Source organism: Protopterus annectens, chromosome 11.part0, assembly GCF_019279795.1.
Source record: "Protopterus annectens isolate FY-2018-M chromosome 11.part0, PAN1.0, whole genome shotgun sequence".
In the NCBI taxonomy this organism is placed as follows: Eukaryota; Metazoa; Chordata; order Ceratodontiformes; family Protopteridae; genus Protopterus; species Protopterus annectens.
Window position 1 is genome coordinate 1,231,170,872 of NC_056745.1, and position 16,035 is coordinate 1,231,186,906.

The following is a 16,035-nucleotide window of genomic DNA, read 5'->3' on the forward strand; positions in this document are numbered from 1 at the left end:
GTGTTGATTGCATTTACATCATGTGCAATGTCTACACAATGTTGCCTCTCTCCTTTCTCCTCTATTGTATGTGGAAATCGTATACTCCTCGCATACTACAGCATAGCATTGTGGAACTGATGAAATATCCTTGAGGCACATGGCAAAGACACACCAACCATATCCCTATAGCTATTATTCTCAAAGTAATGTGCATGCTGATGTCCACAGGGATAGATACTCCATGGTTTCCACTGACCTGCACATGAGGGCAACACATCTCAACCAGCTCCTTCGTTTACCTCTATGCACACTGTGAAGATTGGGGAAGATGGGTGAAGGCTGCCAGCCTAGCCAAATAGAATTTGATACATGTTTCTGGCAGTTGTAAATATAAATGTAAAATACATGCTTGTGTCTTAAATGTAAAGAAATGCTGTTTCAACAATGTGGAAACATTGGCATCTGCTGTAAGGAAAACTAAGTCAAGCATTTCAAATCATTCCTTTGAAATTAAAATTATTTCATCACTGCCTTTGATGTTTTACAAGTCGGTTCCATGCCTGCTAGAGGAAGGCTTCCTGCCTATTGTTTTAAGGCTAAAGTTAATGACTAGAATTTACATGTGAGTGTCCTTTATTGCTCTAAGTGTAAAAGAATGTAAATGTAGTTAATGTGTAGCCTGGGAACTCCAGGAAGGGTGAAAAATATGTTGTAATGTTTATCAGAACTGGAGTTTCAATTTAAACAGTGAGAACCAGAGATTGTTAAGTATTTTTGTCTTGATATCCAACTTATCAGCACTCTGCCTGTGTCTTAAGTAAGTTATGTCAGAAGTATGTTTTCTTGTAGTAATAGCTAGGAAATTAGAAGAAAGTTAGACTAAGTGTTTTTCTGTTATATCAGAACTTTCCTACTGTAGTGTTTTAAGTTTCTGTGTGATCTCTGAACTCTTGAATGGCACTGTGGTGTAGTAGTATTGTCTTATGTTTAATTATTTATTATTAAATATTTTAAAAACCTTTTACCTGTGGCTGGTTTATGTAGAGAAGTTAAGTTCTACAATACATTGCATATTTATAGAATTTACTGTCTAAGCCACTCCTATAGCTTTTGCCTTGGCTATACTCCCAAGTGGATAATAATATTGCACAGTAATAATTGGACACCATTTTAAGGGCCTTTGGGTAGCTGATAAATATTAGCTGGTGGTGGCAGTAATTACTATTGTAAAGTCTGGGAAAAGAGGCACAGCTGGAGAATCTGTGTCAGCCTTTCCCAGAAGTGTCTGTGAAGTTGTATAAATACTTATCTCAAAGTGTGTGTGTGTCAGCTACTTGGATAGGGACCAAAACACTGGTTGGACAGAATGGGTACTGGAGGTAAGCCTGCCAGCTAGGATGATATCTGGACCCTATAGCTGTGCCAGTGGGGAGTCTTACTGGGGAACTTAAGAGCAAGGGAGCAACCAGCCCCAGACTGACTGTGATCTCTGTGTACACTTAAGGGAAATTGTACTTTACTGTGTGTATTTGTTATCCTTTCCTCTTATATGAGATGCCCTCCTTGGTGTTAGTGGTGAGGATTGAGGCTCCTTGATTGCTGGGCCAAGGCAAGGCCGTCACACACACTATAGTGGTCTACTATTTCTGTGCTGTATACATCATAGTATGCTAGGCATGGATGGATGACTTACCACTACTAAGGGGAGAAATGTGTAACTCTATTACTGTAGTCAGTGACAACAACCTCTTGCATACACGCAAAGACTAATTTTGCAATTACAATAAAAGTCCAAAATTTTGCTAGTCAGCAACCCTTGTGGTAGGATTTCTCTATGCAATACATATACATATATGTTTCTGAATCACTCAGATATATTCTGTACCCTTATTTGCATCTGTTATTACCCTCATTTGAATAATGTTCCTCATTTCCATGTCATTATTCCAAATTTTTAATATTATGCAGGCCATGGTATTTTGTGGCTTTCACAGTTGTGCTCGTTTACTGTCTGAATTACTCCCATCTTTTACATGGCTGCTCATCGTGCAAAACTGGATACCTTGGTCCAAAAGCTATTTCTGAATCCTAGCAACTAATACATGGATTGCACTAAGCCCCATTACGTTTTCGAAACATATAAAATTTCTAGATTCACCAAATATAAGCTCTGAGTTTTGGATTACTGGAAAAATTAGCATAACCATAATAGCATTTCCCTGTTTAAGGAGAAGAGAGATTTTTCATACATAGATGAGTAAGCGCTATTTTAATTCAATGTTGTTGAAGATACTTTCTTAAGAAAAGAACACAATTTTATTGGATCAGCATCTGAAAAGTCATAAATAAAACAGGCATGACTGATAAATTAATTTTACAAGTTTTAATTTGTATTGTGCATAGCTTTTGTGGAAAAAATAATCTTTAGATATTTCCTACATTTAAGATGCACCTTTAACAAATATTATTAAGCAGAAATTGGGTAAGACATTTTTTCTGGATGACAGATTAGTTGATTAATTGCTTTATTTTCATCAAGACTATGACTTTTATTTTATATTTATCTATTCCCTTCATCATGTCACCCTCCACTACATAACCATGACTTTCTAAAGTCTCTACAGTAACTTATATTCACTAAGAATTTTGCCTCAGTTAATGTTCTAGTGGATCGATAAAAGCCTATTATTTTCTATCAAAGGGTGTTGAATGGATTTTTGTTTAAACCTGTTTTGTCTGCCATTAGCCTCTGCAGTCATTGCTTTCAGGCAGGTTCCACATTGCACACTGACACAGGTGCACAAAGCAAGAATGTGTCTTGGGTCTCAAAGAAAAGTCAGTGCTTCTGTGGCTGTTTCCATCAGTAATATAAAACAATTCTGCCACATAGGCTGTTTCCATCACTACCACTACTCATAATGGAAGTTTTGCTTCACTGCATCTCAGTCTGATGATCCTCTGAAATCAAACCCGCTTATCAAATCTCTATCAATGGCAATATACATGTCCCCCTTGTTCCTATGATAGTGGGCTAGATCTGCTTCATTTCTTTCTCTAAATACCTTTATTGAATTATCACTTGTGACACAAGCAAATTTACATGCATATAAAAGTAATCAAGCTGTACTAACATAAAGTTTACACTTCATATATATTGCTATATATCATATAACCTAAGTAATATTACATAAATTATTCAATTAATGCCTTCTTTAAACAAGAAACATCTTTATTAAACCATCACTGAATGCTTAGGCAATCATAAATTTATATAAATGAAAACAAACCAGAGAGACACAATCCTAGTCATAAGCATTTTATATCACAAACCATACTGACACACTCCCATTTGCAAACATTATACATCATTTATAATCTATCCAATCCTTGTCATTCAAACATTACATAGCTCATTTAAGTTCTGCCACCTTTTAGACCTTATTCCTCCCTTGTATATATTGTTCCCACAATTCCCATTTTTTCCTATGTAGTTTGTGCCTACCCTTTTCTAAAGATCTCAATTCCAGTTGTTTTATCTCTGTTACTATATTCACTACTTCCAGTATAGATGGTTTAGATTTTGATTTCCATTTTCTAGTAATTGCTTTTTTTGGCAGCCACCATTATTAGACAAAGCAAGGCCTTACTATGACTAGGCAATTCCAATTCTATATCATATCTTAGAAAAATCATTTCTCTTGTCAGACCAATCCGCACACCCAGCATCTCTGACAGTGCATCCCACAGGGAATCCTTAAAGTCTGCCAACTCACTGCAGTCCCAGAAAATATGTTCCCAATTATCACTTTCTTCCCCCTCACACATCCAACATTTACTGTCTGCCCAAGGAAAAATTCTCTGGAGTCTACTTGGGGTATAAAAATATCTATGTAAACTTTTCCAAGCAAAAATCCTACATCTTCTAGATTTTGTTGCATATTTGGGAGAAACACATATATCTTCCCATTGCTTCTTTGTGAATTGCTTATCTAGTCTCTCTTCCCAATCCTTTCTAACCTCCTCTGATTTGTTCTTATAGTTATCATGCAGTATTTTATATGCTCTACTAATTATTCATTTTTTAATGGCAGCTTGTGTTCTAGATTCTATTACAAACTCTACCAGTGCTGGTCTTTCATTTACGATGCCCTGTTTTTTTCTCTTTGCCTATACACTGATATCAAACCCTGATTGGGAAGGCAATCTCTAACCTGCAGTCCAAATAAATTCTTGGCATCTTGCCATTTTATCATCTTTCCCTCTCTAGTTATTTGCTCCCAATACCTTGGTTCCTTTGCAAGTTTTATCCCCTAAACTGCAGCTTCTTCTTGCCTATTGTCTATATCCCTAATTTCAGACGTCCCTATCGACAGTATCTCCTTTCATCATTCACATGTTGGCTTAGTTCTTAGAATACATTCTCCTACTTTATAGATATAATATTCTGCATTATTATTGTTATTCTCCTTAAAGGCCTGCATTCAAAATCCCAGTCTCGCCTTGTTTCTTGAGCTTCCCCCATGTTTCATCATCATCCCTTCCCACTTTGAATTATAGTTTCTGCTTGTGCTATGTATACGAGTCTTAACCATGTAGCTCTGAAATACCCCTTCAAAATGGGTAATCCCAATCCATTGTGTTCCACTGGAAGAATTAGCTCATTCCACTTGACTATTGCTGTTTTCCCCTCTCAAATAAAGTCCTTCAGCACTTTATTAATTGCTACCCACAGCTTCTCCTCTGGGTGATAAAAATATGCCTGACCTATGTATAAGACAAAGGGAACTAAAAACATTTTAATTGCTTGTATCTTACTATCCATATCCATATAACAAAGCTTCCATTTTCTCAGTTTTTGTATTATCTTTGTTTAGTCTATTCCCACAAATCCTTAGCTGCCACACTATAATCTTTTTTTATTCCATACTCCTAAATATTTCATTGTATCATGTCCCCATAAATATGGGTATGAACCAGTTCATATGTAGGTACATAATTTACCCCTATCCTCTTTGTTTTAGCTTCATTAATTTTGTATCATGAAAAGATCTGAAACTGTCTCAAAATGTTCTACAACACTGTAATGTCTCTTTCGGGTTTTGTCAGGTACAAAATAATATCATCTGCAAATAAAGCCAGTTGTTTTTGACTACCATACCAATTATATCCTTGAATTTCTGAATCCAGCATTTTGTTTGCTAATGGTTCTAAATATAATGCAAATAATAAAGGAGAAAGAGGACATCCCTGTCTGGTTCCTCTCCTCAAGCACACATTATCAAAGAGGACCCCAACCACTTTAATTTTTATCTCTGATCTCTCATATATTCTCCTAATGAACCTTATAATTTTTTTCAGAAAATGCAAATGCTTCCATTGGCCTGCTCATACAGTCCCAGCTTACTCTGCAAAATGCTTTCACTGCATCAAGACCCACCAACAACAATGGTATTTTCTTACATTCTGCTTCCCTCTGGATCATCAATGTTCTGTTAATGTCAAATGTTTGCCTCCCATTCACAAAACTACATTGATCCATATCTATCAGTTTGGGCATTATTTTCACCCATTTTAGACATGAACACTTTATAGTCATGGTTTAGTATCAAAATGGGCCTGTATGAAGTGATCTGATGGATCTTTACCTTTTTAAGTATTAGAGCTACCACTGCTTTCTTTTAGTATGGTGGTACTTCTCCTCCTCTTAAGATACTGTTAAAGAAAACCTTCCAGATCTTTATCATTTTTTTCCCTCCTAGCTTCATAACTTCCACAGCAATCAGGAATACCATCTATTCCTGGAGACTTTCCTGTAGATTGGTTATACAAAACAATTTTCATCTCAACTCCTCCTATCATAACTGTTAGTAACTGAGCCTCATCTACCTCCTCTAACTTTGGCATATTTAATTCTTCCATAAATATTTGTATTTGCATATTTTCTTGATTTTCATATTTCCCTGATTTATAGACACTCTCATAGAATTTCCAAAATATTTCTAATACCTCTATAGGAGCACTTGTTGCCTTCTTTGTTATAGGCTGCCTGTGTTTGGTGACACTCCTTTCTATGTTCTGTTGCCTGAGTTGTTGTGCTAAACATTTTTGTGCTCTACTGTTATTATAAAAAAAAAGTTGCTAAATAGCAATCTTTCTAAGCTTGTGCATATTATCGAGGTAATCCTTTATTTTCTGCATAGCATTCTGCAGTTGATCATCTTCTTCTTCTGTAAGAGTTTCCCTATTCTGCAATACTTTAACATTTGTCAGTCCTTCTAAATAATTCTTGTTACTTCTTAACCATAGCTCCCTTTCTTTTATTTCCACCCTATTTCTAAACTCCAGCTTAATTTTATCCTACTCCCTAGCTATATTTTTCAGAAGAAATTTCTAGTTTCTCTAACAGCTCCTGAATAATCTTCACTACCCATTTCTTAAATTCCTCTCTTTTCAACAGATAGGTGGAAAAGTTCCAATGTCTCATTTTATTTCATTACCCTGCATTTTTATTTTAGCTATTATTGGCACATGATCTGAAATAGTTATTGGGTGGATATCAAGACCTTCAATGAAGTACACATGTTCCTATGAAATGTAAATTCTGTCTAGCCTAGCCCAGTTTTTATATTTTGGGAAATAATATGTAAATTCACTTCAAACTCCTATCATTGAATTCACATCTTCCATGCCAAATATTTTCATAAATTTATTCGAAAATCTACCCTTCTTTGTTATATTTTCCCTTCTGGACCACCAGACACATCTTCACTGCTGCAAATCAAATTCCAGTCCCCACCTATAAATAATATTCCTTGCTGAAAGCTGATTTTCTCCCACAATTCTTAAGCTCCATTATAGCACATTTAGGTGGAATGTAAAAACATGCCATTGCAATCCTCCTCCTTTGCCAGCAGCCTCATAGCACTACAAATCTACCATTATTATCTTTTTTATTTTCTTCTATCACTATGGAGCTCCTCTTGCAATTAATATAAGTACTCCTCTTTTCCTTTGTCCCAGGTATTCCACTAAATAACCATCCTGAAAACCTTTCTTTATCAAATTCACATGTTCTGTTCATTCTAAGTGTGTTTCCTGAAACATAGTTATTTTCACTCTACACTTTTTAATATAGTACACTACTCTTTCTTATTTGTATTTATCTGTGAGGCCATTTACATTTAAAGACATTAAAGTAAGCATCACTGCATTAAAAATTTATTATTCTCATCTTTTATGTATAATACCTTTTTTGTTAAATGCCTAGTTCCAGATTTTGTGTTGCGTGCATACACTATTTGGCAGGTTGAACTTCTATACAGTTATTTCTGACATATATGTTTAAACCTATGTCACTTCTTATATAAAACATTTTGTTTTATAGAAAACCCTCAAAAAAAAAAAAAACACACTCCCAATATCCCACTAAAACTTATTAATTTAATACTAACAAAGAAAACTTTGTACACTTTCAAATATTGAAGTTTTACTCTCCTAACAGGGACAAAAGTCCTAGACTGACAGCCACACTCACAGACCTGAGATAATCTAAACAAAAGGTCATCCATGCTAAGGTGCATGGTGCAGCCTATACTTCTACTAAGTGCTGATTGGTTTTGTCTTCTTTATAGTTCTAAAGTGAAATAAAATGTACAGGTTTCACTGTAAACAAGCCTTGTAAAAATAAGAACAACAGCACAGAATAGAAAAGTCTTGTTACCGGCACAACTGTTAAAATAAAACACTTAAATTAAAAAAAAAAAACTAAAATCCAAGTTCAAAGTTTAAGTCCCAAGGATATCAAAGTAAAAACTTGCAAGTAAATCCAAGAAATCCAAAACAAAACAACAGACAAGCGGTTTCAGCTTAATCAGCCTTCTTCAGATCCTGTTTCCTGTTCCTTTGGAGCCTTTAAATGGTAATCACCAACTGAAAAATCTTATCTCATCAGTCTATGCCTTCTGAGTCCCAGTTTTAAAGGGACCACACCACTGAGTCCAGGCTCTTTGTCTGCTTTTAACCTGGCTATCCAATGCATTTCCATGTACTCAGTGTGATTGGATAGATCCCCTCCCCTCAGATTATCTGTGACAAGTTGGATTGCCATGAAGCAAAATTTATGTGTTGGATTATGTATAACATATCACACTAATGTATTTTGTTCATTCTTTGGACATACATTGCTTAAGTAATGAAGAATGCATTCTTAAATGCTTTGTTAGTTTTTCTAATGTAGAAGCAAATACATTGTTCACAGAGTGTCAAATAAACTAGATTGCAAGAGGTACTGTCCGCATAGAGTTCAAAATTATAAAAGCTTTTTGTAGAAGGATGCTGAAATGAATTAGAAGTGTTGATATAACTGCATGCCTTACATCTCCTGCAAGGATATGTTTCCAGTCATCCAATATGTTCTATCTGGATTTTTTAGGGAGTATTATAACATAAAACTCTCTTTAAATTCTTCTTATTTTTAAAACAAAATCTTGGCTTATCTCCAACAATCTTTTTAATATCTGGATCAGTCTGTAATATTTTCCAGTTATTCCTAATGACTTGATGTATATCTCTCACATCACTACTATTAGGTAAAGTAAATCTAATTCCTCTTTCACTTGTATCAACTTTGAGTGTCTGTTTAGAAGTTGCTTCAATGTTATGAGCTGAAAAATATGGATGTCCTTTCGACCTTCTCAGCTCCCTGTTCTTGTCAACAATTTCTTCCACTTCTCTCTCGTTCTATGAAATTATTATTCTAAGACTCAACCTCAGTCTCATAGTATGCCATTAGTACATAGCCTTCAAACTCTAAGCATCTGTCCCGTTATAATTTGTGAGTAAATATAAGTAGGATACATGCTTGATATGTGTAGCGGATGGTTTTTCCAACATTTTTGCTGATGAACCTGTGTGGTAATATCATGTGCAGGACTGAGATGTAGTTTAACATCCAGGAAATCAATACTAGTTCTTGAATGCTTCATGTCAAAAGTTAGGACCATAGTCTTCTTGAGGTATGCATTAAAAGCATCCAGTTCATCTTCATTGTTGTCCCACAATAGGAAAAATATTGTCAGCAAAATGCTTATAGAATATTATGTCTTTTTTCCATGAATTCATATAATTGAAGACCTATTCATTTTCCCAGGAGGCCATCACTATGTTGGAATAACAATTTGGCACAGAGAGTGCCCAAGACTACTACCCATTTCTGCCAATAGTAGCAGTATTTTCCAAGATGATGTTTAATAAGGAGCAAATTAGCTCAGTGATGTTAGTAGCAATAGTGTTATCGTTATCCAATGTTAAAAAAGTGCGATCTGCTTTGATTCCGTATTCATTGAGTATCACTGTGAATAAATTCTTCAAGTCCATGGTTACGGGCATTGGTACAATATTATCCCTCATATTGTCTACACATTGAAATAAAGATGTTAGAAATTGGGACACGTCCATAAGGATGGTTGGAACCTTTGTAACAATAAGTTTGAGTTTATGTTCAACAAAGATAGAAGCAGGTTCAGTCAGCCTCCCTGCACCTGACAGAATCGGATGCATAGGTGGATCTGACTCATTCTTATGAATCGGGTACATATGTGGATCAGACTCATTCTTGTGAACCTTTGGAAGCTCTTTGAAATTTCTAAACAAATAACATTATTCATGTATATTATTTTCATAGTATTACATGCAACATGTCCTTTGATAAGTTAAAAATGTTTTAACATGTTGCTCAATACCACAAGTTTGAACTGAATTATTAGTTGACTTAATATTATTGGCAATCATTTTTGAATTTATTTTTCCCTGGTATCCATCAGGATTTTCAAGGCCCACATTCCCTCTGGGGCCATATGTTTCCATCCAACATTTGAGTTGGAGGAAGGGAAAGTGGAGGAGAGGCAAGAGTCAAGGAACTTGTCCCTCAACCTGCAGGTGCTTAAGCAGTTTTTTGTGGGGTATGTTTCTCCTTTTCTTGATGCCCAGAAAATAAGATTCAATGTACAGTATGCTGAGATCTCATGCGGATATGCTCTTTTTCACATCAATGAAGTTTTGCTACATAGCATACATTCCTCAATATGGCTTTCACTCTCACACCCAATTTTATATACATAGAAGCAGCACAGTGGCACCGCATGCAGTTTCCCAGTTCAGTTCTTGGATAGGGTGCCTTCTGTGCAGAGTATGCATGTCCTGCTTGTGTTCATTTGGGTTTCCACTGAGTGAATCAGTTTCGTCCTAAATGCAGTAGGTGGATTGGACACTCAAAACTGGTCATAGGTATGAGTGTGCATGCAAGTGTGAGGTTTGGAAGAACTACTGCAGCACTACTAGCCACCTGGTGATGTAGATTGTGGTTCTAGATGAATGTCACTGCTGAAGTGACACCCTCAGCCAATATGCAAAACTGGGAAAAAGTGGTTGTGGATGGATGGATGGAAGGATGCAGCACACTTCTCTACCTTATCCACTTTTTTTTTTTTTACTGCAAATCAAGCTCTTTCTGCTTGGTGAGGGTACTTTCACTCCATTGTAGTCTGGCTTGACTAAGCTTCCTTCCTAACATTATTTCCCACCTTATACATATCTTCTTTGCAGGAATACACAGGTGTTTAACACCTGACAATAGTCCCCATCATGATGGTACTTTGCTGCACAAGCCTCTGAGCTGCTGCTGCAAATGGAGATAGGAGCTCTGCTTATGTCTGTTTAGAGACCTAATTCCACCTCTGTGTGATGACCTTACTTAGGCTGGGCAGTTAATGAGGCATCCAAAAGGAAGTATTCACCCTAGGTCAAGGGACAGTCTATCTTTCCCAGGCTAACCCACATTTTCTTCCCAGAAATTACTACAACCCCAACATCCAAGAAGAAGAAGAAAGTCATGGAGCATCATTGTTTTCTCAACCTGTTGCTAAATGGTCATTCCTATCCCCACTTGGCTCTATCGTCATGTGTCTAACTTGCTAATCAAAATTGGGTCACAAAGGATATGGTCAGGGGATTATCCCTCTATTCTACTGGCAAAATCACCTTCCCCCAAAGAGCATTTTTGTAGCATGACAAAACCAAGAAAAGTCAATCAGTCCAATTCTTTTTCATCCAGACTTCCTAACTTTCAGGCTGTTAATCGAACTCTGATTGTGTGAGACACAGGGCTCTCTCTGTTTGCAGCACAGATGCTTCTCTCTGACCTTTGTCAAACAAAAGGTAATCAATATGTGACAGAACACCTAGATATGTAAACTGGTGAAAATACCTTAGAAAATGAGTCATTAAAATGTCTGGTTTCTAAAATACAGTAACAATATAGTTTTAAATGTAGTGATAATTTTGAATTCTCAAATAAAATTGAAAGCCTGACTAAGCCAGAGTTTTAGTAATAGAATGTGTGTTGCTACATCTCAGTTTTAAATATTCTGCTCAAAATCCACAAACAAGGAAAAAAACAGCTGCAGCACAAGAAAATGCAATAATGATCAGATGTGAGCAGAACAAAGCTTAAAATATTTATAATAATATTTAATTCCATCTGCAGCACCAAGAAAAATGAGAAACAAATTGTAAAAATGTTTATTCGCTCATATGTTACGTATCTTTCTCTTTCTAACAACCCACTGAAACACCAGAATAAAGTAATGGCCACCTAGAAAAATATGTTTGCAAGCTACAGAAGTGTCATCCATGTCAAAGTAAGACAGCAGTAAGGAACTGTTCACATATTCTAGTAATGGTGTGCAAAGACTGTTGAGGAAAAACAACTTTCATTTTTATCATTCGGAAAAATATTTTTCTGTAGGAATACCATCTGTTTTAATAACTGGTGACCCTTTGAACATAAATATTCTAGAATACTTAAGCATTAAGTCACACTTCAGAGGAAGTGGGCACAGTTGCTAACACTGAATAACCATGCAAACAGCAGTACTGATAAAGATTCACAATGTGGAATAAAACTCCTTTGACAGCACTTGCATGTAGGTTAAAGCTTTATAATGTCTCACTCTGTATAGCTAGTCAGAGCATAAGCAACAGGACTTGCGTAAAAAAAGCACCTTATTACTTCCAACAGGTTATGTCAAACTTTAAAATAGTACTTTGAAGTAATGGATGATAACTCCAACATAAAGTTATTTATTTTCCAGGATCACAAGCATTACAAATAGTCCTGATACTGTCTATTATATGAAGAAGGTGGCAAACCAGTCTCCCAGCAGTAGTATTCAGTAATTTTCATTTCATAGCTTTTAAACATTGTATTTCCATAATTATAATGCTGTCAGTGAAGAGGAAGGAAAGAACTGTGGCACTGATAATTTATATTACAACTTTCTTTTCTCTCCCTGCATGTGGCCATTTTATTTCTCTTGGTTCTACTGTGCATAATTAGTGTAGCCTCTACTCTTTTCCCCACTCACACACTCCACAGTCACCCAGCACTGTACAGCAGTGTCTCCTAGTAAAGCAGTTGACAGTTGGAGTGAATTAAGATATTTTTCTCTGCTGATCCCAGAGCCACCTGTTTGAATTAATTTAGACATAATGCCACCATTCAAATTGCACAGTTTCTATTAACACTACACCCATGAATTATGTCTACAAATATCTGCTATGTTGTTAATGAAAAACTGATGCTGTCCATTGTTTTTGATTTTTTATGATACGACATATTGAGCACTTGTGAGTTATGCCCCTCCAATATTATTCTTTCTAGGGCCTGCTTCTTTTTACGTGGTCTGTCTCTCCCGCCATTTGTTCACACTCCATGATCTCCTCTTTACAACTGTGAGAGCTGTGGTAACCAAGAAATGCTTTTGCTTAGCTTCATGCTTCCTTTAGCATCCTGTTCCCCATTTACATGAGGTACAGTGTGCTTATGTTTTCTCCTGCTGTTTATGCACCTTAAGGTGGTCTTACTTCCCATACCAATATCCCCAGTCAGCTTCTTGTTTCTTGATGCTAGTTTCAAATCCACCATCTCTTTCCTTAGTTCTCTCAACCACCTTTATTTTCCTGAATAACCTCATTAGTTGTTCCCATTAATCACAGCTATTTTTGTTATTTTTTTCTACCCTTATCTTGACATATCAGATGCTCTGTGGTCTATACTAAAGAGTTGCTCATAAAATCTATGTTCTCTTAATCAATACTGGTCTGCACCAGTGATTACTCATTGATAAACCTGTTTACCTTAAGCCACATTATTCTACAGTGATCCTTCAAAGAAGTTAAATCACACTGAAGTCTTGCACTGATAACCATGAGGTTAAATATATAGGGTTATAGGATCATAGGACATTACTAGGGTATTAGCACTGAGGCCCTTACAAACCTAGCCAAGAATTTAGTCCATATTCCAGCAAGTCAGTACCCGATGAGCCTATCCAGCAGGGACACAGGTGGAATCCCAGGGGTGTACTTTCTGTTCCCCATCCAGTTATCCAGGTTGTACTTAAAAAGGGTTAATTAGGTACTCTGCTTGACATGGAGAGGGAGTCTGTTCCACAGATGGGGGAGTCTCTGGGACACAAATCTGTCCCATCAAGTCCTATTGATGTGACAGACTAGGTTGAGGTCACGCATGCAGGTTACTTGAGTGGAGATTGTCTTGCAGATATGCAGCAATCCCAACAAGGTGTGGTCTGAGATTGCCTTGTACGCCAGACAGCAGTCGCTTCTGAGGAGTCTGTATGAGACTGAGTAAAGGGACAGGGCTTTAAGCCTATCTGTGTAGTGTAGATGTTTGAGGCCATGGATTTCTTCTGGTGAGGAACCTTTGTAGTCTCCTCAACTGCTGTATGTGCATTGTAAGGTACATGCTAAGAGGGACATTGTACTAAATAATGGGCCTTATAAGGGAAGAATGCAGGGATGTTATGACATCCTTGTCCCTGGATGAGATACCCTTACTAATTGGTGAGCCATGTAGAAAGCTTTCTCTACAATGGAGGCAATATGGTGGTCCAAAGTCAGTTTGCTATCAACCTGGGTGCCCAAGTCCCTCACCACTGATTGTGTGCTTAGGACCAGGTTATTAATGTGACAATTTGTGGGGACATCATTCTCCCCAAAGGGAATGATGACGCATTTTTTGGCATTCTGTTTGAGGCCATGTTTCTCGCACCAGTCATTTGTTTAGATGAGACCCTCTTGGAAGATGTCCATATCACTAGGGGAATTGATGACAGTGCCCAGCTTGCAGTCATCTGCAACCTTGGTCAGCCATAGCCCACTTGTTTTGGCCTGCATCTCAGAAAAGTATATCCCAAACAACAGAGGCCCCAAGACCGATCCCTAGGATACACCACTCGTTATGGTTCTACTATTTGAGGTGGCTTCCCCTATTTTAATTGGGTGGGTTCTATCAGTGAGCCAGTTTGCTACCCATCTGGTAACATATGGATTGATGCTCAGTTGAGAGAGTTTATCTATGATACCCGAGTGGGGAATAGTATTAACGGCTTTGGCCAGGTCAAGGTAGGCGGTGTGCACCATCTTCCCCTCATCCATGTTTTTGGTGACTGTCTCAAAGAAGTCGACCAAATTTAATAGGCATAACCTACACCTGATGAAACCAAACTGTGTGAGATCAAGTGTTTGGAGGTTGCCATTATCCTTCTTAATGAGGTCCATGATAATCCATTCCATGGCCTTGCAGATCAGGCTAGTTAGGCTGATGTGTCTATAATTTCCTTGTTTGGTGGACGCTTCACCTCTGTGCAAAGGGATGACAGTGGCTCTACTTCACTTGGCTGGGATGAAGACAGTACTCAGGCTTTGGTTGAATAGAGTGCCTAATGGTGCGGCAAGTTCCTGCCTGAGTTCATGTAGGATGCAGCCTGGGATGTTATTGGGTCGCATGCAGGCTGTATTTTTTGCCTTTGAGAGGGCAGTGATGACTTGCTCCCTAGAGATAAGGGGAGGGGGGCAGGTGCTGGGGATGTCCTGGTTTACTGATGGGGGAGACAGAGGGGTGAAGTTTTCACTGAACCTGACTGCCATCAGGTTGGCCATATCTACAGCATTTGTGTAAGTGGTGTCCTTGACCACCAGTTCTGAACAGATGTGAGTGGTTTCTTTGAAAGTGCAAACGTATGTGAAGAAGGCCTCTTGTTTACAACTGTGAGAGCTGCAGTAAGCAGGTAACTGTGCAATTTGAGTGGTGGCAGATATTTTTAGACATAATTCATGGCTGTAGTTTTAATAGAAACTGTGCAATTTGAGTGGTGGCATATCCTTAATGTACTGCAGAGATTACTGAAATTTTGCTCAAACCACCACCAAGATTAAAAGCATACATTTACTTTATTCTGAGGGTTACTGACCTTTTGCTCAACACCCCCCACCAAAGCAACCCTTTGAATTTGTCATTTTTCTGTTACCACAGGAGACTGATGTAGTCCATTTATATCTGTGAATGATCAAAATACTTCGTCACCACAATCACCACCATCTCTGACTGGTTTCCAGGTTATAAATGTCTCTATTTTTTTAGTCCATCCACCCATCATCCATCCATCCATTTTCCCACAAACAAATTTACCCTTTACTTGGTCACGTGGGAGCCAGAGCCTATCACAGCAGCAAATGGAAGTGCCAAGTTTGAAATTCAATCAGAGTTTACTACTGGCATATACACTGCACAATTCATACGGGCATTTTGGAGGACATTGATTCCACCACTGCATGTGTTTGGAGGTGTGCGGAAAAAGTGGAGCACCTCTGTAAAACACATATTTTTATAGGTTCATAGGTGTGTACTAGGCTAATGGCCCTGGGGCATTTACAAGCCTTGCCCATAGAAGTGCTCTGGCATTGTGCTGCCCTTCATTAGTTCCCAGGGCCTCTATCAAGTAGAGCCACTGAAGTGATCCCCGGGGTGAACTTTCTATTTCCCATCCACTCATCAAGATTTTGCTTGAAGAGTGCTATTGAGGTGCCCTGTTTGACATGTATGGGAAGTCTATTCCAGAGCATGGGTAGTCTTGTGATTATGAACCTGTCCCTCCAGCATGTTCTGTTGATTGTGGTAATGAGGTTGAGGTTTCA

General features: G+C 37.6%; 1 protein-coding gene across 4 annotated transcripts in view; it reads right to left on the reverse strand.

Annotated features, from left to right (window-relative positions):
- The window catches only part of SHANK3 (SH3 and multiple ankyrin repeat domains 3), a 7,266,504-nt gene that overhangs the window by 6,184,405 nt on the left and 1,066,064 nt on the right, over positions 1-16,035 (reverse strand). The gene's annotated exons all lie outside the window — the stretch shown is intronic.